This window comes from Rhinatrema bivittatum, chromosome 5 (assembly GCF_901001135.1).
Source record: "Rhinatrema bivittatum chromosome 5, aRhiBiv1.1, whole genome shotgun sequence".
NCBI lineage: Eukaryota > Metazoa > Chordata > Amphibia > Gymnophiona > Rhinatrematidae > Rhinatrema > Rhinatrema bivittatum.
This window is the reverse complement of record NC_042619.1, coordinates 164777602-164801089: the sequence shown is the minus strand read 5'-3', so window position 1 is coordinate 164801089 and position 23488 is coordinate 164777602.

Here is a 23488-nt window from a genome sequence, read left to right as displayed (position 1 = left end):
GTAAGTTACGTGCAGCAACGCAATCGGCCTTACCCCCTTTCCCTCCCAGTCTGCTCCAATTAAGAAGAGTACTTGGAGGGAACTTCCCTAACCCCCTGCCTAACTTTCCTCCCCTTTCCCCTATCTTTCCCGACCCCTAACCTCTTCCTACCTACTTACATTATTTTTGTTTCACTACCTGCTGCTCCTCCGGAGCAGAAGTAGTTTGGAGCATGCCAGCCGGCTACCGGCAGGCGCTTCCCTGGGACAGCGGCTAATGGCCGCTCTCCCGGCCGGCCTCTGTCCCACCCTGCCCCGCCCCTCCCCACCCAGACCTCTCCCCTCCCGGCCTGCCCCTTTTTAAGGGCCTGGCACTTGTGCACGTACCTGTAGTTATGCACATGGCTGGGCCCTTTTGAAATGCTTGCGGCGCGCGCAGGCCCGGCAACGCACATATCTACCGGTATTTGCATGTGTGGCCGTTTTAAAATTCAGCTGATATTTTTTAAATTTGACATGGCTCCTTAATTGGAGCAGACTGGCAGGGAACTGGTGGAGGCCCGATCTCGGCGCTGTGCGTAAATTGCATTTTTCAACCCCCTTGCGTGCACTGCCCCAGATTTTATAACATGCATGCATGTTATAAAGTCGCGTATGTTTCTAAAATCTACCCCCTATTCTTTTAGCCTCCTAAGTCATGACTTTTGTGATACCACCCTGTGTGCACCCACACACACCCTATACATTAGTAATAATGTTACATAAATGTTTCACAGTCCATAAGAAAGTAGCAGTACTGATAACTTTTTTTTTTTTGGTGCACTAGCATCCTTATTTTCCATTAAGCTTCTATTTCAATAAAGGCTGGCTTGAACTGGGCATTTACATTGAGAGGTTTTCATTCACTGCTACCTAGTCAACCCCCAAAATGGCTCAACCATGACAGTGACATTCCTTAGCTAGGGGCCCCAGATCACTGCTCCTTCTCAATCTTGTACATACTATATGCTCCCTGAGCCATGTATCAGATACCACTGTTGCATGATGGCTGAAACTCCATCCCACCTAGAGGCTAAGGAGCAGAAGCTGGACATAGAAATCAAAACTGTTGATATTTCTATAACCCCAAATCAGTAATGTTTGAAATGTATTAAGGCGACGTTCATAGTTCAGGGGGAAAAAGAGCCATCATGCAATAGTGGCACCTATTGACAGCTCAGGAAGCAGGCCTGCTGAGTTCAGAAGCAAGCCATGGTCTGTAGTTCATGGCCAAAGGATTGTCACTGTAATGGTTGGACTAGATAGAAAAAAAGAATAAGAACTAAAGTAGTTGTGATTGTGAATAAAGGCTCATTTTGCCACTGCCCCAAAAGGAGACAATTCTGATTGAGTTCAAAACCCAAAGAAGCAAGTTGAAACTTTATTATGCAAAAAAATAAAACTATCACATTTTCTGTGGCCTTTTAGATTTTAAACTTTAGATGTTTGTCTCAGAATCTTAAACTAGGTCATGTTTCAAAGCTTTCTATTCATTTTCTATTTTCTTTCAAACATGAAATAATATAGCATTTGTTAACATGACTGTACAGTTGGCTGAATGCACTTGTCAATATTTCTTTTCATTTTGATGTCATTAGCTTTGACTAGATCCTCACATGCTCTCCATAGTCTTAGAATAGTTTTATCTGCTTCACTGACAATTGATTTTCTTCAGAAAAAAAAACAAAATTTAAAAAGAAAACATCTTAACCATGTAGTGAACCATAATTACTTCCATGTACATAGTTAGGAGTTTGTCTTTAATTCTAGAATTAGAAAAAGCTGGCCACAACATGGATGCTCCATATGAAATCTATTGCTGCATATATTAGGGGTGAGGTATTCTTTCATACCACAGTCTTTGAAAGCTCAAAGCACTGCATTCGTACATTAATACAAATTGGACCATTCCACCAAGTGTACCTGGGGACACTAACCTGCAAATTGAAATACTGGTGAACTGACAGAAAAGAATTATAAGAACTTTAACCATAAACATTCTGACATGAAATACCACCAAGTTGCACAAATGAGATACCTCTTCGGATAATTAAAAATGAACCCAACTGAAGTGTAGGAATTTACTAGGAATGTGCATTTGTTTGAAATAAAGGGGTAAAATACAACAAATGTACCCATATTTGTTTCATTTGTGCCCCCCCCCCAAAAAAAAATGAAAGGAGGGGGCCAACAAATGAAAAATATATTCTTCATTCCATTTGCTTACATCACTCATTCATTTCAATGGCCCAATGAAGTCTATGGCTCTGTACTGTGGAGCAAAAAACACAACTGGTTACTATAATAACCAACTCTCTTGCCTGTTTGACTTTACCTCATTATCAAAGCCTTGTTAGAGCCAAGGCACAACAAGTTGGCAAAAAGACAGGTCAGAGGATAAATCACAGTGCTGCATCTTTTTAAATAGCCTATACTTACCCTGTGGATCAAGTAACACGTCTTCCAATGGTAAAATCTAAGCATTGCAAGAAGTAGGGATGTGAATCGTTTTTCAACGATTAAAATTATCGTCTGATATTTTTAATATCATCTTAAATCGTTATAGAACACAATACAATAGAAATTCTAACGATTTATCATTAAAAATCGTTAAATCGTGTTAGTGCGCACTAACAGAAAATGATACAAATTGACACTTTCCAGGTCAGTGAAGGTCAGTTAGGAATGAATATGTATTCCTATTGGCTGGCTGTGCTCTTATCTATTGATGTTACCAAGGTTCCCACTGAGGTAATGGTTGGGGGGATGTGAAATGGAAACAGTTGGAAGCTTGACAAAAAAAGTAATGTGATGATCATCACTCATGTGACTAGAACTTGTTTGTTTATTATTTTTGTTAGCAGGCACGTGAAATGCCTAGGTAGGCAGGCAGTGCACCACTCCAGCAGTCACATCATTGCTTCCTGTGCATTGCATTATGTGCACACATTGACTCCAGCTTGGGGACAAGGCAGGTCTCCTTTACTGCACACTTTGACTCCAGCTTGGGGAAAATGGCAGGTCTCCTTTACTGCACACATTGATTCCAGCTTGGGGATAAGGCAGGTCTCCTTTACTGCACACATTGACTCCAGCTTGTGGAAAAGGCAGGTCTCCTTTACAGCACACACACTCCAGCTTGGGGACAAGGCAGGTCTCCTTTACTGCACCCATTGACTCCAGCTTGGGTACAAGGCAGGTCTCCTTTCCTGCACACAATGACTCCAGCTTGGGGAAAAGGCAGGTCTCCTTTACAGCACATTGACTCCAGCTTGGGGAAAAGGCAGGTCTCCTTTACTGCACACATTGATTCCAGCTTGGGGATAAGGCAGGTCTCCTTTCCTGCACACATTGACTCCAGCTTGTGGACAAGGCAGATCTCCTTTACTGCACACATTGATTCCAGCTTGGGGATAAGGCAGGTCTCCTTTACAGCACACTGACTCCAGCTTGGGGAAAAGGCAGGTCTCCTTTACAGCACATTGACTCCAGCTTGGGGAAAAGGCAGGTCTCCTTTACTGCACACATTGATTCCAGCTTGGGAATAAGGCAGGTCTCCTTTCCTGCACACATTGACTCCAGCTTGTGGACAAGGCAGATCTCCTTTACTGCACACACTGACTCCAGCTGGGGAAAAGGCAGGTCTCCTTTCCTGCACACATTGACTCCAGCTTGTGGAAAAGGCAGGTCTCCTTTACTGCACACATTGACTCCAGCTTGTGCCAGGGTTAGGGCACTGTGTGCAGGAAGATCACAACACCCCTGGTATCAGGGTTAGGGCACAAGTTCTAGTCACATTGACTGATCACATTACTTTTTTTGTCAAGCTACCAACTGTTTCCATTTCCCATCTCCCATCTCCCGTTAGTGCGCACTAATCGGAAAAAACGATTTTTAACGATTTTTTAACTAAAAAATCGTGCCAAACACGATTTTCTTCTCCTGCCAGACGATTTCGATCGTTAAGACGATAGGGCACATGATTCACATCCCTAGCAAGAAGCAGTTTATTTCCTCTTTAGCTCTTCACAGAGAAGGACATGCTAGGAGAAGCGTTCTGAGAGTTTTGGATTTGGCAATGGTAAAGAGCTACTTCTAATCTTCTCTGTGCTACAGTGGTCTCATTCACTATGCCAAGAAGAGAGACGGTGCACTGCTGCTGATTTTGATTTTATTCTTCACTGGGGGAGGGTGGAGATTGCAGTTGTGCAAATGCTAGTGATTGTTTTTGTCTCTGTTTGAACACCAGTGATGTGGGCTGTGCATAGTCAGAGACTGAAGAGGAGAGTCTTAATAGGCTGCCAGTCTTATAGTCTGTTACTGCTTTTTTGTTTGTGGAGTCAGTCAGCACTAGTGTACCCAACACAGCACCCAAACATGGTATATGTGTCAATGTGTATGTTTGACACAGTTCTTCATACTGTGAGTAATACTGTAAGTAGGCACAGTTAAAGTATCAAATTCATCTGCAATAGCCAAACCCCAGTAAGCAGTGCAGTTCAACAAATTCTAATGTCAGGAAAAGAGAGAAGAGAAAATGTTGGCAGGGTTTACAAGGTTGGCAACCATGGCAGGGCATGTAATATAAATGGGCAATCCTGCACCTAAATTGAAGAGGGCTGTTTTTAAATCCAAAACGGCAGGAGAAGAAGGCAGAAGAAATTAAACTTTGAAGAACATGTGCCACCAGTTCCTCTCTCATTTTGGAGCAGAAGAAAAAGGTGGAAGAGTAATACAAGATTGGAATTTAGCAGGGCAGAGTAGCAGAAGTGCCAAATTCAAAATCAGCAGTGCTATCCTCTATGGTTCTTTCTTCTAGGTACGTAAGGGCAGAATTTGTACCAACTGATTCAGAGGAAGAATTTTGACTAGGATTCTCTGAACCAAAAGATATTGAAGAGGTTGTTGCCAAAGAGAAGTTTAGTCAGTAGCATCTTAGCATCTATTGATGTGATGGGGGATAGAGATAATAGGGATGATGTTGAAATCAAACCCCAGGAAGAGCAGGTAGTGAGGGTAGATATTATGAGTAATGCCCCTAATATTTCTCCTCAGGGTCTACTCTTTACCTCAACTCCAGTGCTAGCATCAGCCTCCAAGAATGTAGAGAAGGGATCATGGATAAAATCCTTGATCCTGAGGCACTTTAAAGTGAGGGTGGACCCACATTTTGCTCAGTGTATTCACTGCATGGAGGATGACAGTTGAGGGAAACAAGTGGGGCATCTTACAAATGCTAGTATGCAGCATTACCCACAGAAGCAGTATTTGCTAGCATTGTCATCAGGGAAGGGTGGCAGTACTAGTTCGGAGGCCTCTTCTAGCACTCCAAGTAATAGCCAGAGGAACAGGGTTAAAAAGGGGACAGATCTTCCTCAAGCTGATCCCACAGCTCTTTCCAGCACCCAGGTAGCAGGCTAGAAGTCTCCAGCCATGTATCCAAAGTGGCAACATACCATGGAGGAAATGGGGGCATTGTCCTGGGGCAAGAGGCAAATAGAATCTAAAATAGAAGTGAGGAGTATTGGGAAAATGATTTCTCTTGACCAATTCCTGCAGATAGTGGAGAACATAGGGTTTAAGCATCTATTGATTATGTTAGCCTCCATTTACAAAGTGCCTTCAGAACTATATTTAATAGGAAGGTCATCCACAGCCTGTACAACTAGTGCCATAGTCGCATACAGGCGCAGATGTCTAAGGCAGAAGGGAGTATCATTCAGTTCACCAGTGCTATCTCGACTAGCATAAATGGATTGCACACTTATCTCTCCTTGACTGTACAATAGAGGCACCTGCCTGAGGTAGGAGATGGAGCATTAGGATGCTTGTGGACTTTGCTTCACATCTAGTTGATGCATAATCCCCACATCTCATGAAATATTCTATCAGCATAAGAAAGATATTGGAGGGTTGGCAGCTAAACTAGAGAGACAGGAGCGTTCAGGCAGGTTTCTTTGTGACGGAGTGTGGTTCAAATATTGTAAAGTCATTAGAACAGTGGTTCTCAACCTTTCTAATGCCGTGACCCCGCAATACAGTTCCTCATGTTGCGGTGACCCCTCGCCCCGCCCTCGCCCCGTGAGGGTGGGGTGAGGGCGGGGCTTTGGTAATATGGGGGCGGGGTTATGGATGGGGTTGGATTTTAGTGCACACTTATCATTTAATTATGACATTTATAATGTGAATGTAACTCAACTCACCATAGGTTCTCACATGCATGGCACACTGACCCATGATCGTCATGGGGCTAGATGTAAAAGTACAGTTTGTATCCACAGGAACCCCCCTGACCCACAATAATGGATGTAAAGCAGAATTATGACATTCCCCATACAACTCACCCTACAAAAAAGATATTCTGGTTCTAGTGACATCTCAGTAACAGCAACTCAAACTCCTTCTATTTCCAGGCTCAATAGCCCCTACTTATGAAAAGACAGCAGTTTACCACCAATGCATGTCCTCTGAGAAAACACAACAAATAAGACCGATACAAACGCTTACATGCTAGCAAAATATCTCATCTCGGTAACAGACACAGAACCGACCTAACATACTCCCAGGATCTGTAGTAATGCACATAAACTAATCCGCACACAGTTACACCTGTATTATGGAATACACTCAAACAGGAGCAACCCTATCTATGAAAAGGCAACACTACAAATATTAAATCAGGTCCTAAAAACCAATACACCTCTTATTAGGAAAACAGAACTAGCAAGCAGCTATATATCCCCACACAGAAATAATTGTAAAACTATACTAATAAGCAGAATAAATGTTTCAAAACAGCTATGAACATCCAACAATTAAAAACTCATAAAAACTATTAAACATTCTCCAAACACCAATAAAATATTTCAAAAAAGCAGACATCACACAATTAAAATGGCAGTCAAGAAAAATAAACTTAAAAAGCCACCTTTACTTACGCCCTCCAGCAGCTCTCCTACTCCCCTTCCCTGCAGGCCGTGGCACTCACCAGAAGCAGCAGTAGAAGCTAAGCTCTATACTTATGGTCCTCTTCCTTAGTGCAAACCAGAAAGTGAGTGCTAGAATAAAGGGTATACAGTCCCGGAATTCCACGTCAATTTTTAATGTCACACATTTTTATTATTCATATTGGCAACTCCACTGTATAAATCAGCAATTGTTTCAACAAGAAGGGTCCCCCGACACGGACCCGTGTTTCGCCAGCTTCACTTTGTACTCATTTAAACTCTTTTGTGTGTCCCTCCCGATGCAGCCCCTGGCGAAACACGGGTCCGTGTCGGGGGACCCTTCTTGTTGAAACAATTGCTGATTTATACAGTGGAGTTGCCAATATGAATAATAAAAATGTGTGACATTAAAAATTGACGTGGAATTCCGGGACTGTATACCCTTTATTCTAGCACTCACTTTCTGGTTTGGATATATATTAGAGTGCTAGTTGTGCTCGGTTTGCTGTGGACCTTACATTCCTCTTCCTTAGTGCCCATGTCTCTCACACACACACACACACACACCATACCAGTCATGCCCCCATGACCAGTTTCTGTCTCTCACACACCAATCATCTCCCAAACAGTCTTTGGCACACACACACCAGTCACCTTCCTGAACAGTTTCTCTCATGCCATACACACACACACACACACACAGGCTTCCCACTCCCGTGTTCTATTTACATATATGGGCTTCTCACTCTCATAATCACTTTCTCACACACACACACACAAGTCACCTTCCTGAACAGTTTCTCTCATGCCACACACACACACACACACAGGCTTCCCACTCCCGTGTTCTATTTACATATATGGGCTTCTCACTCTCATAATCACTTTCTCTGTCTCTCTCACACACACACACACACACACTCACTCACCAGTCTCTCACTCCCATGCTTGTTCTCTCCACGTGCACAGGCTTCTCATTCCCTGAATCACATTCTCTCATATTCACACACACACACCAGTCTTTTTCTCTCACACGCACCATCACCTTACCAAGCAGTCTCTCTCTCTCATGCATGCACACTCACCCAGGTTTCTCACTCCCATGCTTTCCTTCACCCCCACAACACCAGGCTTCTTACGCCCATGCTTTCTCACATACCCAGACTTCTCACTTCCATGCTTTTTCTCTCTCTCACACACACACATCAGTCACCTCCCTGACTAATGTCTCACACTCTCACATACACATCAGTCATCTCCCTGAGCAATCACTTTCATTGTCTCTCACACACACACACACACATCAGCTCTCTGACCAGTCAATCACACAGGCTGGCTGGCTGCTTCTCTCTCTTTCTCTCACTCACTTCTTTCCCCCCCCCCCCCCCCCCCGAGCACAAATGGGAGCTGCAGCAGCCTCCGCTGGCCAAGAAAGAAGAATCCCATCGGCCGCGGGAGGCTCATGCTGCTGTCTCCTTTCTCCATTACCGGCTGCTTCTATTGCTTGAGGACCGATGCTGCAGCCGCTGCTGCTACTTTTTCGCGCCATGCGGCTCTCTCTCCTTCCCGCGCACCGCGATTCACTTCCTGTTCCGGGTCATGGGAGGGGGGGGGGCAGGCGCAGGAAGAAGAAAAGGCCCAGCCACGGGTGCACAGCTTCTTCTAGCGCCACTGCCGTTCCCGCTGGGCTTGAACGTGCTGACAGCCCGGCGGCAACGGCAGCGGGAGAGACCGGGAGCGCGCGACACAAGGCGACCCCTGTGTTTTGGGCGTTCGACCCCCGCCGGGGTTGCGACCCATAGGTTGAGAACCGCTGCATTAGAAGATGGGGTTTTCAAGGTATCCATTGCTTTGCAAACTTGCTGCACCTGGAAGTGAGGGATGCCTTAAGGCTTGGCTCAATGATAACAGGAATGCATTCCTGAGGAACCTGATAGAGAAGTGCAGAAAAATACCAGGACATTTCCATAGAAGTTGCCATAGAAGTGGGGCAACTTTATCAAGGTCGATGGGGTTTGAACCTATAACCCTGGAATTTCCAGACTGTGAACTTCCCACAAGGTGTTTAAGCATATTTCTCCCATTTTGTATACTCTACATCAGTTGCCCATTTCATGGAGGGTGAAGTGCAAAATCTTGACCTTAGAGTTTAAAATAATTAATAATTCTGTGACCCCCTCATTCAGTTATGTGTTGAGTCTGTACTGATTGACTCGTGTGCTGTGCTCTGTGGATAGAAGACTATTGGATGTACCCCCTCTTAAATTAGCAGGGTTATCTGATACCCGAAATCTTGCTTTCTCTGTGGTTACCCCCCTCTTCTGGAATGCATTGACAGAAGACCTTTGGCTTTTGGTTGATTTAAAACAGTTTAAAAAGTAATTGAAAATTAATTTATTCTGAGAAGCCTTCAGTTATGGAATGTTCCTCCTTAGCAGTGAATGTTTTTTGTTTTTTATTATTATATTTTTGGTTGTCTATGTTTTATGTTTTTTATATTTTTATGATTGTTTTAATTGTACACCGCCTTGACCATTGAAGAAAGTGGTAAAGATAAACTGCAAAATAAATAAATATGATTGCGGAGGCTGTTGGTTTTCACAGGAGTCTTGGTATATTTGCCCTGTTTCCTGGGAGAGTCAGACATGCCCTTGCAGTCTCTCAATTGGAGCAGCACTGGGTGTGCCCAGTATATATAAGGCATGCTCAGAAATCACATAGTGCTGGTTTCACAGCACTCTGTTCATCCACTTTGTAGAAGTGCTATTCATTTGATTCCTGATTTTTAAAGCCTTGTTCTAATTTAAGTAACTTGTTCCAAGATTCCTACAATTGTCTTCATGTTCCAAGACAATTGTTCCAGCATTCTTGCTTATAAACCTGAATGCTTCATAGGTCAGTTTCCAGTGTCCTACTTGTGTCCAGTTCCAGCATTCCTGTTCTGTGTGTCTCTCCCAGTTCTTCTCCAGCTCCTGACCTTCTCCACTGTGCCTCCACCTTGACTATCAGGTACACATATTCCCTCCAGGGTTGCCCTGATTGCCAAGCCCAGATCCCCATGACAGTTTGGACCAGCCCAAACCAGAGGCAAGGGTGCCCAATGAATTTTTTTCTCTCTGAATCGTATATCCTGTTTCAAGATGTATCATTTAGAAAATATTTATTGTGGATTCTTTTCCTGTGTCCATGACTCTCCTTGAGAACAAGATCTATACAGAAGTGCCTGTTCTGCTAAGCCACTAGGATATTATCGCCAATTATGGAGAAATGAAGAAAATATAGCCCATGTTTTGTGCAATTTCATGCTGGCACTCCAATTTTCTGACTGGGCTCTTGATCCACAAAAACAGATTCCTCTCCAGGCTGTGCCAGCAGTGTCCAAGACTTCATTCCTGGCTGCGCTGGCAGCATCCAAAGTCCTCTTGCTGGCAGCATCCAAGAATCCTCTTCAGGCTGTGCTTGCAGTATTCAAGGCTCCATTTCAGGCTATAACTACAGCACTTCCAAAGACTCAGTTCCAAACTTCATCCACAGCACCATCAAAAGCTTGGCTTCAGATAGAGTACACTACAGTGATAATGACTGAGCTCCTGACTGTATCCACAGTGCAATCAATCAAATACTCTATCCCAGGCTGCACCTGCAACAGTTCCCAGGATTCTTCTCCAGGCTGCATACACTAGAGATGTGAATCGTGTCCTCGATCGTCTTAACGATCGATTTCGGCTGGGAGGGGGAGGGAATCGTATTGTTGCCGTTTGGGTGTGTAAACTATCGTGAAAAATCGTTAAAATCGTGAGCCAACCCCCTAAAACCCACCCCCGACCCTTTAAATTAAATCCCCCACCCTCCCGAACCCCCCCCAAAATGCTTTAAATTACCTGGGGATCCAGCGGTGGTCCAGAACGGCGGCGGTCCGGAACGGCCCCCTCAATTGAATCCTTTTGTCTTCAGCCGGCGCCATTTTGCAAAATGGCCGCCGCAAAATGGCGGCGGCCATAGACAAAAACGATTCGATGCAGGAGGTCGTTCCGGACCCCCGCTGGACTTTTGGCAAGTCTTGTGGGGGTCAGGAGGCCCCCCCAAGCTGGCCAAAAGTTTCTGGGAGTCCAGCGGGGTTCAGGAAGCGATTTCTTGCCGCAAATCGTTTTCCATACGGAAAATGGCGCCGGCAGGAGATCGACTGCAGGAGGTCGTTCAGCGGGGGTTCCGGACCATACGCGTATGGCCGGCGCCATTTTCCGTATGGAAAACGATTCGCGGCAAGAAATCGCTTCCTGAACCCCGCTGGACTCCCAGAAACTTTTGGCCAGCTTGGGGGGGCCTCCTGACCCCCCCAAGACTTGCCAAAAGTCCAGCGGGGGTCTGGAACGACCTTCTGCGTCGAATCATTTTTGTCTATGGCCGCCGCCATTTTGCGGCGGCCATTTTGCAAAATGGCGCCGGCTGAAGACAAAAGGATTCAATTGAGGGGGCCGTTCCGGACCGCCGCCGTTCTGGACCACCGCTGGATCCCCAGGTAATTTAAAGCATTTGGGGGGGGTTCGGGAGGGTGGGGGATTTAATTTAAAGGGTCGGGGGTGGGTTTTAGGGGGTTTTAGTGTGCCGGTTTTCCTGCCCTCCCCCTTCCCCCGATTTACGATTTTTTAACGATAAATCGGGGGAATTGGTATTGTATCGTGGCCCTAATGATTTTTGACGATTTAAAATATATCGGACGATATTTTAAATCGTCAAAAAACGATTCACATCCCTAGCATACACAGTGTCACTGTCTAAGCCTCCATCCTAGGCTGAATCTGTAGCATCCAAGCCTTCATTCCAGGCTATATCTGCAGCATCCAAGCTTCCATTCCAGGCTGTGCCTGTCACTGCACAAAAGACCTTGCTTTAGACTGCTTCTCCTGTAGCAGCACCATAGCCTTTACTCCAGACTGCTTCTTCCATAGCCGCCACAGAAGCCTTGCTCTAGGATGTTTCTCTCACAGCAGTGCCAGAGACCTTGCTCCAGACTGCTTCTTCCATAGCAGTACCAGAGACACCACACAAGGCTGCTTCCTTCAAAATAGCACTACCAAAAACCTTGCTTCAGGCTGTTTTTCTCTTAGCAACACCAAAGACTTTGCTCCAGGTTGCTTCTCTCACATCAGCGCCAAAGACCTTGTTCCATGCTGCTCCTCCTGTAGCAATGACAAAGATATCATCCCAAGCCACTCTGAGGACTCTAGCCTTCCTGGCCGAACCAGTGACTTGTAAACAGTATTAGGGTTTCGAGAACCTATGTGATACTGTGCACCTCGTTTCCCCCCTTTCCCACACCTATTGGGACCAACAGTGCTATAGACAGTTCTCTCTATTTCCTCCTATATCTACTCTATCCAAATAGTTCAGAAAAGACCACATTTTTATCCACAGAATTAGACTTATTTTTCAGATGTTGCAGGATTAGTATTTAGAAGAAAATAAACAATACATGTCACTAAAGTCCTTGTTTCTTAGCATCAGGTTATACTAAATAAAATCTGCATCATTAGTGGATTGAAATGTCCCAAAAATCTTGGCCTGCTTAGAGTATTAATAAAGGAAATTAGCTAGCCTCACCCAGCTTTGAAAGATTCCCTTGTGTTTACCTCTAGATCAGTCTCCGGCTGGAGATCTCGGGGACCATCTCGAGGGAAAGAGCTTTCTTCTTTGGTCCTGGTACTGGCTGGGATGAGGAGTTTATTATCTCTCAGCTCTGGAGCTGTATCTGGCTTCTTGGCCAGTGGTGAAATGTCAGGCAGGGTTTTCTTCTCTCCAGTCTTCCTGGACACTCCTGGACTTCTACCTCCTTGACACAGGGAGGGGCAGGGTTGATGCCTCTGCATCATCAGGTGTTCCTCAGGGGTCACTGCTCCTATCTCATGCTGTCCTCAAATACATTGTTTTTCTGCTCTGGGAGATTAAGTTGTTTTTGAGTTTCTGCCCTGGCTGTCCTAGGGCAAGTTACCTTTTATTTAGAAAGGAGGTTATAGTTTGTCAATCAACAAGCTGATCTGATAAGCTGGGTAGCATTGTTCTGCTGGTCAAAGTTCTATTCTTGTTTCTCTCTGCTGAAACAGTGTTTCTTTGCTGGAACATATATGTCAGCATCCATCTTTTAAAGTCTGTGTCCCTCTGAGGTCAGTACTCATAGAAAGTAGAATTCATAATTTGTTGCATAAAGTGGTAGAACATCTGGTATCTCCATTACAGACGCTTATGATGACCCCACTACAAGTCGAACCTGTTTCTGTCCCGGCTATGCTCCAAGTCAAACTAGTTTCTGCCATATCTCCACTCCTGGCCATGCCAACAAAGTCAAAGATTACACATGAGAGTTGTCCCAGTAGCTTCAGCTCTTGCACCTGTAAGGTCAAAGCCAGTTGTTACCACAGCACAGTGCCTTCCTCTGCATCAGTGATCTCTGTGTCTACTGTTCCTCCAGTTTCAGTTCTTGTCTGTGCATTGGTGAGGTCAGCACCAGCTGTCACTACAGCACCAGTGCCTTCCTTCACACCAGGAAATTCTATCTACTGTTCCTTCAGTTTCGGTTCCTGTTCATGTACCAATGAAGTCAGACCCAGCTGTTAACACAGCTCTAGTGCCTGCTATGACACTGGTGAACTCTGTGCCACCTAATTAGCCCATATTCCTGTCTATGCACCAGGAAGGTCAGTGCCAGTTTTTCACCAGAGCTCCAATGCCTGCCCTTATACTGGTTAATTCTTAGAACAATCTTAATTTTCATTATCCCAAGTTCGTGTTTTTGGACTCATATCTGCTCAAGATTGTGCTTCCCTGGGTTGGATCTTGGACACCAGAAAACTATGGGTGGAAACTGGAAGCCACCCATTGGAGGTGGAGCATTCTATCACAGTCAACAGGGTTTGAACCTGTGACCCTGTGATTTCCATACTGTAAACTTGCAGCAAGGCTGCTGACTTTCTTGGGAATCTTGGTATATTTGTCCTATTTCCTGGGAGAGTCAGAAATGCCAATTCGAGACATACCAATTGTGCCCCATATTCCCAGCACTATATAAGGCATGCTCAGAAGGCACACAGTGTTATTCCAACAGCCCTATTGGTGTCTGCCTTGTGGAGGCGCTTTCCTTTTGTTTCCTTATTTTCAAAACATGTTCTAGTCTAAATAACCTAGCTTTGTTCTAGTTTAAGTAATTTGTTCTAAGATTCCTGCAATTGTATCTGCATTCCAGCATTCATGCATATAAGCCTTCCTACCTCATAGTTAAGTCTCTAGTGTCCTGCTTGTCTCCAGTTCCAGTGTTCCTTTTCCATGTGTTTCCTGGCTTTTACCATCTTGCCTCTCAGGTATTCACCTTCCCTCTGCTGTGGCCCTAATTGTCAAGCCCAAACCCCTGTGACCATCTTTTCCATGAGAAGCAGCAAGAATTCAGGATGCCTCACAGCATTTGATTCAAAACATTGGCACTCACTGGAATTTAACCTATCTGATGCTGCAGAAGGTATTGGAACAGCAGACACCCATTCATGTTCTGTCTCTATAAACAGGGATAGGTGTGCATTGCTCCATGGGGCATTATGAGTGGGTGGTGATTAGGTAGCAGGTACAAATCCTGAAGCTCTTCAAGGATGCACAGAGTATTTGAATTCCAGAAACATTAATCTGGGTGGTTTCATCCCTATAGTAAATATTCTGTATGAAAAGTTAGAGGGCTTCCATGAGCAAGAAGGATTGGAAGCATTGATGTTTCAGTTTTAGGACTCCTTGCAGCATATGACAGAGAAACTGAATATTCTCACACAAAATAATACATACAGTACATGCATGCTACACTTTGTGCTCCATGGATGAAAACATGTCTTGCCTGCCAGTCCCAGTGCCTCATAATCCTAAAGGAGATACTAGTAGCTAAGGTATCTAGACAGGAGTGCCAGAGGCAGAGATATACTGGGGCTGTAGCACAGGAGTGGCCACCTCAGAGAGTAGTGCAAGTAGGAGTAGCACTATGTCAGCTATCACTTCTTCTTCCACCTCAATATGCTAAAGCCACATTGCCAGCAAATTACCATTTCTCCTGACACAGGCCATAACTAAAGTAGCTGCAGAAGAGATCATCAGTCCACCCCAGCATAGTTGACCCCAGCACAAATTTCTGTGGCACTATCTTGCAGAGCTCATTGAGGACATGGGCACAGATATGCTGTCATATTGGGCACATGAGCCTGCAGTCTGACTAGACCTTGCCAAGGTGGCTCAGCATTATCTTTTCTGTCCACCAACCTGCATGCCCAGTGAACATGTCTGCTCAATGTCAGAGGACATTGTGAGCACTCATTACACAAGGCTGATGCCAGAGTTGATGGAAAAGCTTGTCTTTTTGAAAATCAGTTTGCCTTTTCTTGGGTTTCCAGAATTTCTATGTGAGTGGCAAGATGGCAGAAAGCATCTTGAAGATCTTGCTGCCACTCTGCCTACCTGAAATGCCACAGCTATATCAACTCAGTGGTCTCACATGCCTTCCAGCTATGCCTCAGATGTACCACCTTTTAATAGGGCCCCAAAAGCTAACATTTAAAAATTGGTGGATTACCTGTTGGTGGTAACATGCTTTCCATGACTATACAGGCTGGTGATGTACCCTTTGGTATGAAATCAGCACTGGTGAGGAGGTCCTATGTGAGATGGGTTTCAAGGCTCAGCAGTGGTAGGATCCTCTACAGTGGCAGGCTACCCATGGTCTGGGTGGGCCACGATGTTGGCTGTGGATTAAGGGAGGCCTATTATGGAGGGCCAGAATGGAAGATATGGGCTGTGATGCAGCAGAAGAGGTACCAATGCAGCCAGAGACCGATAGTTGCTGCCAATGCTGCAGAAATGAAGTAAGGCCCTGGGAAGAGAGGGAAGAGGCTGATGTAGGGCATTATGCCACCACAACTGTCAGCTCTCCCACTGTCGATCCTGTCATGGCAATGGCTGTGGGATGGTCATGCTGAAGCAGAGAGCCGCAAGGGGAGAAAGCCATGATGAAGAGGCTGCCAACTCCCCCAATGACATCTGGGACCTGCCAGTGAGTTCCTGACTCGGCATCACTGTGTTTTTCTTTATTAAAAATCAGGCAAACAGTGTCAGAAGTCTTGGAGAAGCACCTGACATGATGATCCTAGTTAGACCACAATTCTGCTGACATCAACAATGATATCAGCACTACTTGAAATTTATGGGGGGGGGGGGGGGGGGGGGTTGTCAAAAATGATAAAAATAAAGCAAACAAAATAAAATAAAAGTGAGGAGCAGATGAGGGGACCTCACCAAAACTACCTTTCTGCCTCCAAATTAGACTTTAAGAATGAAAATCACCCCGTTGGAGCCCTATTGGTTTTTGGGGTTAAAACTCCCCCAAAAATGGTTTAAAAATAAGGAGGATCAAATTGTAGCCACCAAAGAAAAACCTAGGGACCTACTGCCAATGCATTGTTTATGTTGTGGAAGTGGTAGTTTTAAAGGGATAAACGTTGGTGCTTGCAGGGAAGTCATTTGAGGATTTACAGTGGCATGAATGAACATGGTCAAGAATTAGAGATGTTTTATTGCCCATATAAGTATTTTCAGGGCATGTTTGAAGTGTAAAATTTAAGTTTTTAGGAAAATGATAGTGTCCGCCACCCCCAAATCTAATAGTTAAGTGCAAAGCATCCCTAGAAAACAAGGACCATCATGGCAACCAGGTAGATTTCTGAAGCCATAATCCAGGCTACTCATCGACAGCTTTCCTCCTGGCTACCAATGAAATTTCTAGTGCTAGGAAAATCCAAAGTTACCAAAAATTGATTAACATCAGTTACAGAAACCACAAATAGAAAAAAGACATATAGGACATCATTTCATAGGTAAACTAGTTAATCTCTGGGACTTTTTGCCATCATGACATCAGTGAAAGCAGTATTCTCAGATGGCTAGAAGACCAGTGACTGTTTAGAATTTGGATAGTAGCCTAGAGAGGTTTGATCAGACAGGAGCACTTCACTATCGCTTCTCCCTGAGACCAACAAAGTTCATAAAAACACTATAAGAATGACAGGGACAGAGTGGTAATAGGGTATGAATGAGTGCTTGAATGAAAAAGAATAAATTGAAAATAGGTATCTGGTTAAGGTAAGGTCAAGTACAGGTAATGATTAAAATTCAGTTGACTCGTGGGCACTAGCATCAGCTTTTGACAGGCTTCCAGGTGGATGGAATCCATGGTTACACAAAGGTGAAACTGAATTGAGCAAGTGAGAGTAGCTACATTTGAAAAAGGGAAACAAAGGAAAAAAAATTATTAACACAGAGTATCCCTTGCATGTAGCATCCTGATAAAAGAATTGCTTTAAAAAGATAATTTTTTTAAATGAACAATCCTGTGTGTGAAACTTCTGCAACCAAATCCTCCTGTGAGTCTTAGTCTAATTCTAAGTTCATATGTGGAAACTTATCAGGCCCCTGTGAGGAAGCAACTCACAGTAATAAAATTGATACATAGCACACTATCAAAGGCAGTTGCCCTCTTAGATGACACTTTGAGGAAAAGGTTGCCATGTCTATCCCTAAGTCTGGAAGTGTAAACGAATAAGGTAATTTACGGTCCTATCCTTGTCTCAAGATAGGGAAATAAAAAGTATCCATTATTTTCTTATTTAGCTAGTTATATAGTTTACAGTAAGACATCGGAGACACAAGACAGTAAGGAACATACACACCCTAGCTGGTGTAAGACAAGATGGTGATATGGAGTTTTGTTTTATTAAAGATTAGGCTATTAGGTAAAGGAGAGCACAAACGAGTCAAGAGTTCCAACCAGTGCTTCCAAGTTTGACCCCCATCAGTGCCAGGGAGCTCCTAAAACAATTCTGAGATGTATGTACATATACCACCATTACAAAATAACACTGAGTAGAGAGGAGTACATCAAAAGAAAAAAAACATTGGGGCAGATTTTTAAAAAGTACGCCGGATTTTAAAAGATATGCGAGTAGCCGCGCATATCTTTTAAAATCCGGGGTCGGCGCGCGCAAGGCTACGCAAAATTGGCAGCCTGCACGCACCGAGCCACACAGCCTGCCTCCATTCCCTCCGAGGCCGCTCCGAAATCGGAGCGGCCTCGGAGGGACCGTCGGCCCGTATGACATAGTGAGGGCAAAGGTAGCGCCGGAGCCATTTTGAATACTGGCAATACGGCCTGAGTGCAGGAGGTCGCTCCCGGACCCCCTCTGGACTTTTAGCAAGTCTTGTGGGGGTCAGGAGGCCCCCCAAGCTGGCCAAAAGTCCCTGGGGGTCCAGCGGGGGTCTGGGAGCGATCTCCTGCACTCAGGCCGTATTGCCAATATTCAAAATGGCGCCGGCACTACCTTTGCCCTGTCACAGGGTAAGGGCAAAGGGCCATCAGCGCCATTTTTATTAACGCAGCCGATGGCCCGAGAGCGGGAGATTGCGCCCCCATTGGACCACCAGGTAATTTTAAAAGGTTTTGGGGGGGTCAAGGGGGTCATTTTAAAGGGTCACGTGGGTTTTTTTTTTATCGGGCCATCGGCACCATTTATATTAGTGGCAGCCAGAATGGCGCCGATGGCCCGAGAGCGGGAGATCACGTTGGGACCCCCCCACTGGACCACCAGGTAATTTAAAACATTTTGGGGTGGTTCGGGAGGGTGGGAGATTTGTTTTAAAGGATCGGGGTGGGTTTAGGGGTTGTTTTGGTGTGCCGGTTTTCCTGCCCTCCCCCTCCCCCGATTTACGATTTTTCACGATAAATCGGGGGAATTTCTATTGTATCGCGACTCTAACGATTTTTGATGATTTAAAAAATATCTGACGATTTTTTTAAATCGTCAAAAAACGATTCACATCCCTACTACATGTACATGTACCATATAGAAATCTGAGGTTGGCTAATAAAGCACTCTTAACTGTTCCATCGGTTAAAACAGCACGACTCACCCAAGTCAGGGAGCGAGCATTGTCACTAGCTGGACCCACCTTGTGGAATCCAATGCCTCTTGAAATAAGATTACAGAGAAATTTCAAACTATTCAAAGGAAGTTTGAAAACCTGGCTTTTTAAGCAGGCTTTTTATAAAGAGAACAGAGAAAGTAAGTAAGTAAAAGCGGGCATCAGTAAATCAGCACCCAGCACTTAGTTTCTATGAGCTCACCTGTTAATTCTTTTATTCTCACTATTAACCCCAGATAAAATTTTGAAATTGCAAGAAAGAATTACATGTAATATAGTCATGAAACATGTAGTAAAAGGACAAGATATATGAAATTCATCAAATAGTCTTCATATTGGAATTCTCTGTTACCGGATCATTGTTGGCACTTCCATTACGTTTTTACCTATTTTTATTATATATGCCTTTTTGTAAACCATTGTGATGGTAAAGAACTTAAGGACTGCATAGAAAAGATTTTAAATAAAATTAAAAAAAAATATGCAAGACTGAGGTTTGGGCCAAGGCCAGGACCAGGGTCCCAGCACCTGGGCTGAAGCCAGCCCTAGCCTCAGAACTGATGTCAGGTCTCAACCCGGCCAAAATGATGACTCCTGATGCCTGGGCTGAGGCCAGGTGCAATGCTGTGGCCCAGACTAGAGACCAGATTCTGATGCCATAGCCGAGGCCCAGACTCCAGCCGAACACTGGAGTCCATTCCAGCCCAAAGGCCCGGTCCTGATGCCTAGGCCTTAGCATAGGCCAGAGTCCAGGCCCAGGCCTGATGCCAAATCTGGCCCAAAGCCAGGTCCTTATGCCGGGGCTTTGGCCCAGACCCAGGCCCAATGCTGGGGTCCAACCCTGGCCTAGGCCTTAGCCTAGGCCAGGGCTCCAGACCAAGTACAATTCCATGGTCTAGCATGGAAGCTGGATGTGATGCGGGGGCCTTGGCCCAGACCCAGGTTCAATACCAGGGTCCGGCCTGGAGGCCATGTCCTGATGCCTGGACCTTGGCCTAGGCTAAGAACAGAAGAACATAAGAAAATGCCATAGTGGGTCAGACCAAGGGTCCATCAAGCCCAGCAACCTGTTTCCAACAGTGGCCAATCCAGGCCATAAGAACCTGGCAAGTACCCAAAAACTAAGTCTATTCCATGTAACCATTGCTAATGGCAGTGGCTATTCTCTAAGTGAACTTAATAGCAGGTAATGGACTTCTCCTCCAAGAACTTATCCAATCCTTTTTTAAACACAGCTATACTAACTGCACTAACCACATCCCCTGGTAACAAATTCCAGAGTTTAATTGTGCGTTGAGTAAAAAAGAACTTTCTCCGATTAGTTTTAAATGTGCCCCATGCTAACTTCATGGAGTGCCCCCTAGTCTTTCTATTATCTGAAAGAGTAAATAACCGATTCACATCTACCCATTCTAGACCTCTCATGATTTTAAACACCTCTATCATATCCCCCCTCAGTCGTCTCTTCTCCAAGCTGAAAAGTCCTAACCTCTTTAGTCTTTCCTCATAGGGGAACTGTTCCATTCCCTTTATCATTTTGGTTGCCCTTCTCTGTACCTTCTCCATCACAATTATATCTTTTTTGAGATGCGGCGACCAGAATTGTACACAGTATTCAAGGTGCGGTCTCACCATGCAGCGATACAGAGGCATTATGACTTTTTCCGTTTTATTCACCATTCCCTTTCTAATAATTCCCAACATTCAGTTTGCTTTTTTGACTGCCGCAGCACACTGAACCAACGATTTCAATGTGTTATCCACTATGACACCTAGATCTCTTTCTTGGGTTGTAGCACCTAATATGGAACCCAACATTGTGTAATTAATAGCATGGGCTGAGTGACATTGGAGAAAACTTTGGGATCAGGTTGAATTTTTCTATATTAAAGGGGATCCCCTCACTGCTAGGATTTCCTTAATCATCTGGGACAACTTATGTTTTAGGACAAGTGGTAAGCTTAAAACCCAGGGAACCTGAGCCCAGGAACACATAATGTACACAGAAGTGGACCAACAAGCAGCTGTAACATCACACAGTTTGCATTGATTGGATATTGAGTTATATTTTTTAAGGAATCAGTAAAGATTTCTTTTGAATATCCAGTACTGTGAACCACTTTGTGGGTTTCCCAACACACAGTATCATTAACCAGAGTGAATTAGAGGAAACATACTCACTTAGGAGAAAAGCACATCACTGCCTGGGCCACAAAGATTTGCCTTCACCCCTATAGAAATAACTTACTCCTTGGGAACTGTAAGAAAGGAAGAAAATGGTGAAAACAGCCCCCCTTAGGTTATACTGAAATCTTGGAAAAAGGGTTACATATCATTCACACCTAAAGTTTTATGTAGATAATTTATAACTCCCCACATAGCAGTAAAGACTGTGAGTACAAAGTATGCCCAGACTTTGCAGAGGATTTTCAAAGTGAACTTATACATATAAGTTTGTATTGAAAATTCTCTATTTGGCATAGAATGTGCAGAATTGCCCATGCAAAAAGTTAAAACTGCTCCAAGCAGGATGCAACTTGTGCATGGTAATATACACCCATATTTTTGAAAATATAAAAGTATGCACATAAGTCATATCCCCATCCCAACTATAGCTTCAGAACTGTGAACTGTAATTTGTTAACCAATGTACACTACTGGTGTGACTGCATTTTCAATAAAAGTGTGTCCTTTTGAGATATATTGAACAGGTCTTTATGTTTGTCACACAGTTCTTGTACTAAAATCAAAACTAACAGTAAATATTTGCATGCATATCTTTGATTTTCTTGCATTCTTAGGTTTGTAGCTTGCACGTTTATTTGGACTTATGCATACATAAGATTGATGTCCAGGACAAACATAATTAATATCTAGGACAAATGAAGTGCAAATGGAAGAATGTTGGGGTATCAGAAAGTTAACTGAACTGCTTACATTTAAAAGTCATCTTTTGCCTGCAATACAAATTTTTGAAATCCATGGCCCATTAGTCAGCCTCTTCAGGTAAGGTTAATATGCAACATAAGCTTATTGTCTGATTGTCACAGTTTTGATAAAGAAAATTTTTGGCATAATGACTGTGCCAGGAACATTGGATCCAAGAACATTTTGGAACCATGTCATTCATCTACAGATTGAAATGGCAATGAAGCTCTATGATTAAATACTGTCATTGTATGACAAGCTGTATGTTTGGCAAAATCCATATGGGCCATTATTAAATAATTTGGCCTAGTAGCCTAAGGAACACGCCAATAGTGTTTGTTTTTAAATGTAAAAAAAAAACCCTTGATGATCATACTGGACATATTTCTATAATATTTGTTGACGGTATGCAACAAAGTATACACAGAGATATTCAAATAGGTCCACTACTTTTTGGGGAGGTGAAATCATGTACTTTCCTAAATGTGGTTTTCAAATTTATTTAATTGGGCTACGCAGTCATTTACTCTGCTGAAATATATCACAGTGATCTGAAAGAACATTTTTAAAATGCAAATAAAAAAAGTCGGAAAACAGCCTTAAAGTCCATTCATCAGCCTTTTTTTCAGTAATCCTGCATTAGTGATACAAAAGTAAAAATTTGACAGCAACATTTTGTGCTCTTATCGCATTGCTGATTGTCTCATAATGAAGTAGCAATATGGAGTCCATATATATCAGTGGGCTTTTAGGGAGCATATTGTTACTTCCTTGTGAGATGGTCCATGGTCCGATAAGAGCGTTAGATGCAGCTAAGTCAAATTTTACTTTTGTTCCCTTGATTCAGGATTACCAAAACATCGGCTGATGTCAGGATTTTAATTCATTTTTCTTCAGTTTTCATTTTCTGAAACCTCAATAGGACTTCAGAATGTGTGTCACAGATGTGTCTTTTTATATATTTATAGTGATTTACCACTTCTCTTTTTTTTTGAGTTATCTGATAAGGTGGTGAAAGCTCTTTGTTTAAATTAAATAGTCCTATGAATAAAATTCTGGTCAGAAATAGGACCTGTATCTCTGTATCTTCTCCCCATCTACCATGAATATCTAGAAAAGGTGCATAGAAATGATACAGAGTATGCCTCAGCTGCTGATGTAGCGATAAGAGTATGGGCATATGAATTGCAAAATTATTTGTCCATGCATCAACCTAGGAGGATTTCTCAAATGTTCTCCTGGAAGCATAGGCTCATGAGTAAAATAAAATGGCGATGAACTCAAGGTTCTTTAGATAATTACCACATACTGCAACTGTTTTAGAGAAAAATGCCCCTCACACATTCCAAAAACAGTAGAAAACAAAACAAAGCAGCGGTTGTAGTTTTTCAACATATAAGTGTTGGAAAAAGCTAAGAAATGTAATTAATTTAGTCTCCAGAAAAGATCTCTGCTTCACATGGTCATCCAGTTCTCCTACCCAAGACACTTCTTATGAATATCCATTGATGGTGTTGCTCTTTTTCTCATCTCATATTTCATATATCCTGGTACCAGGACTTTCAACTAAATACATTTGCCACCATTACCCAAAAGCATGT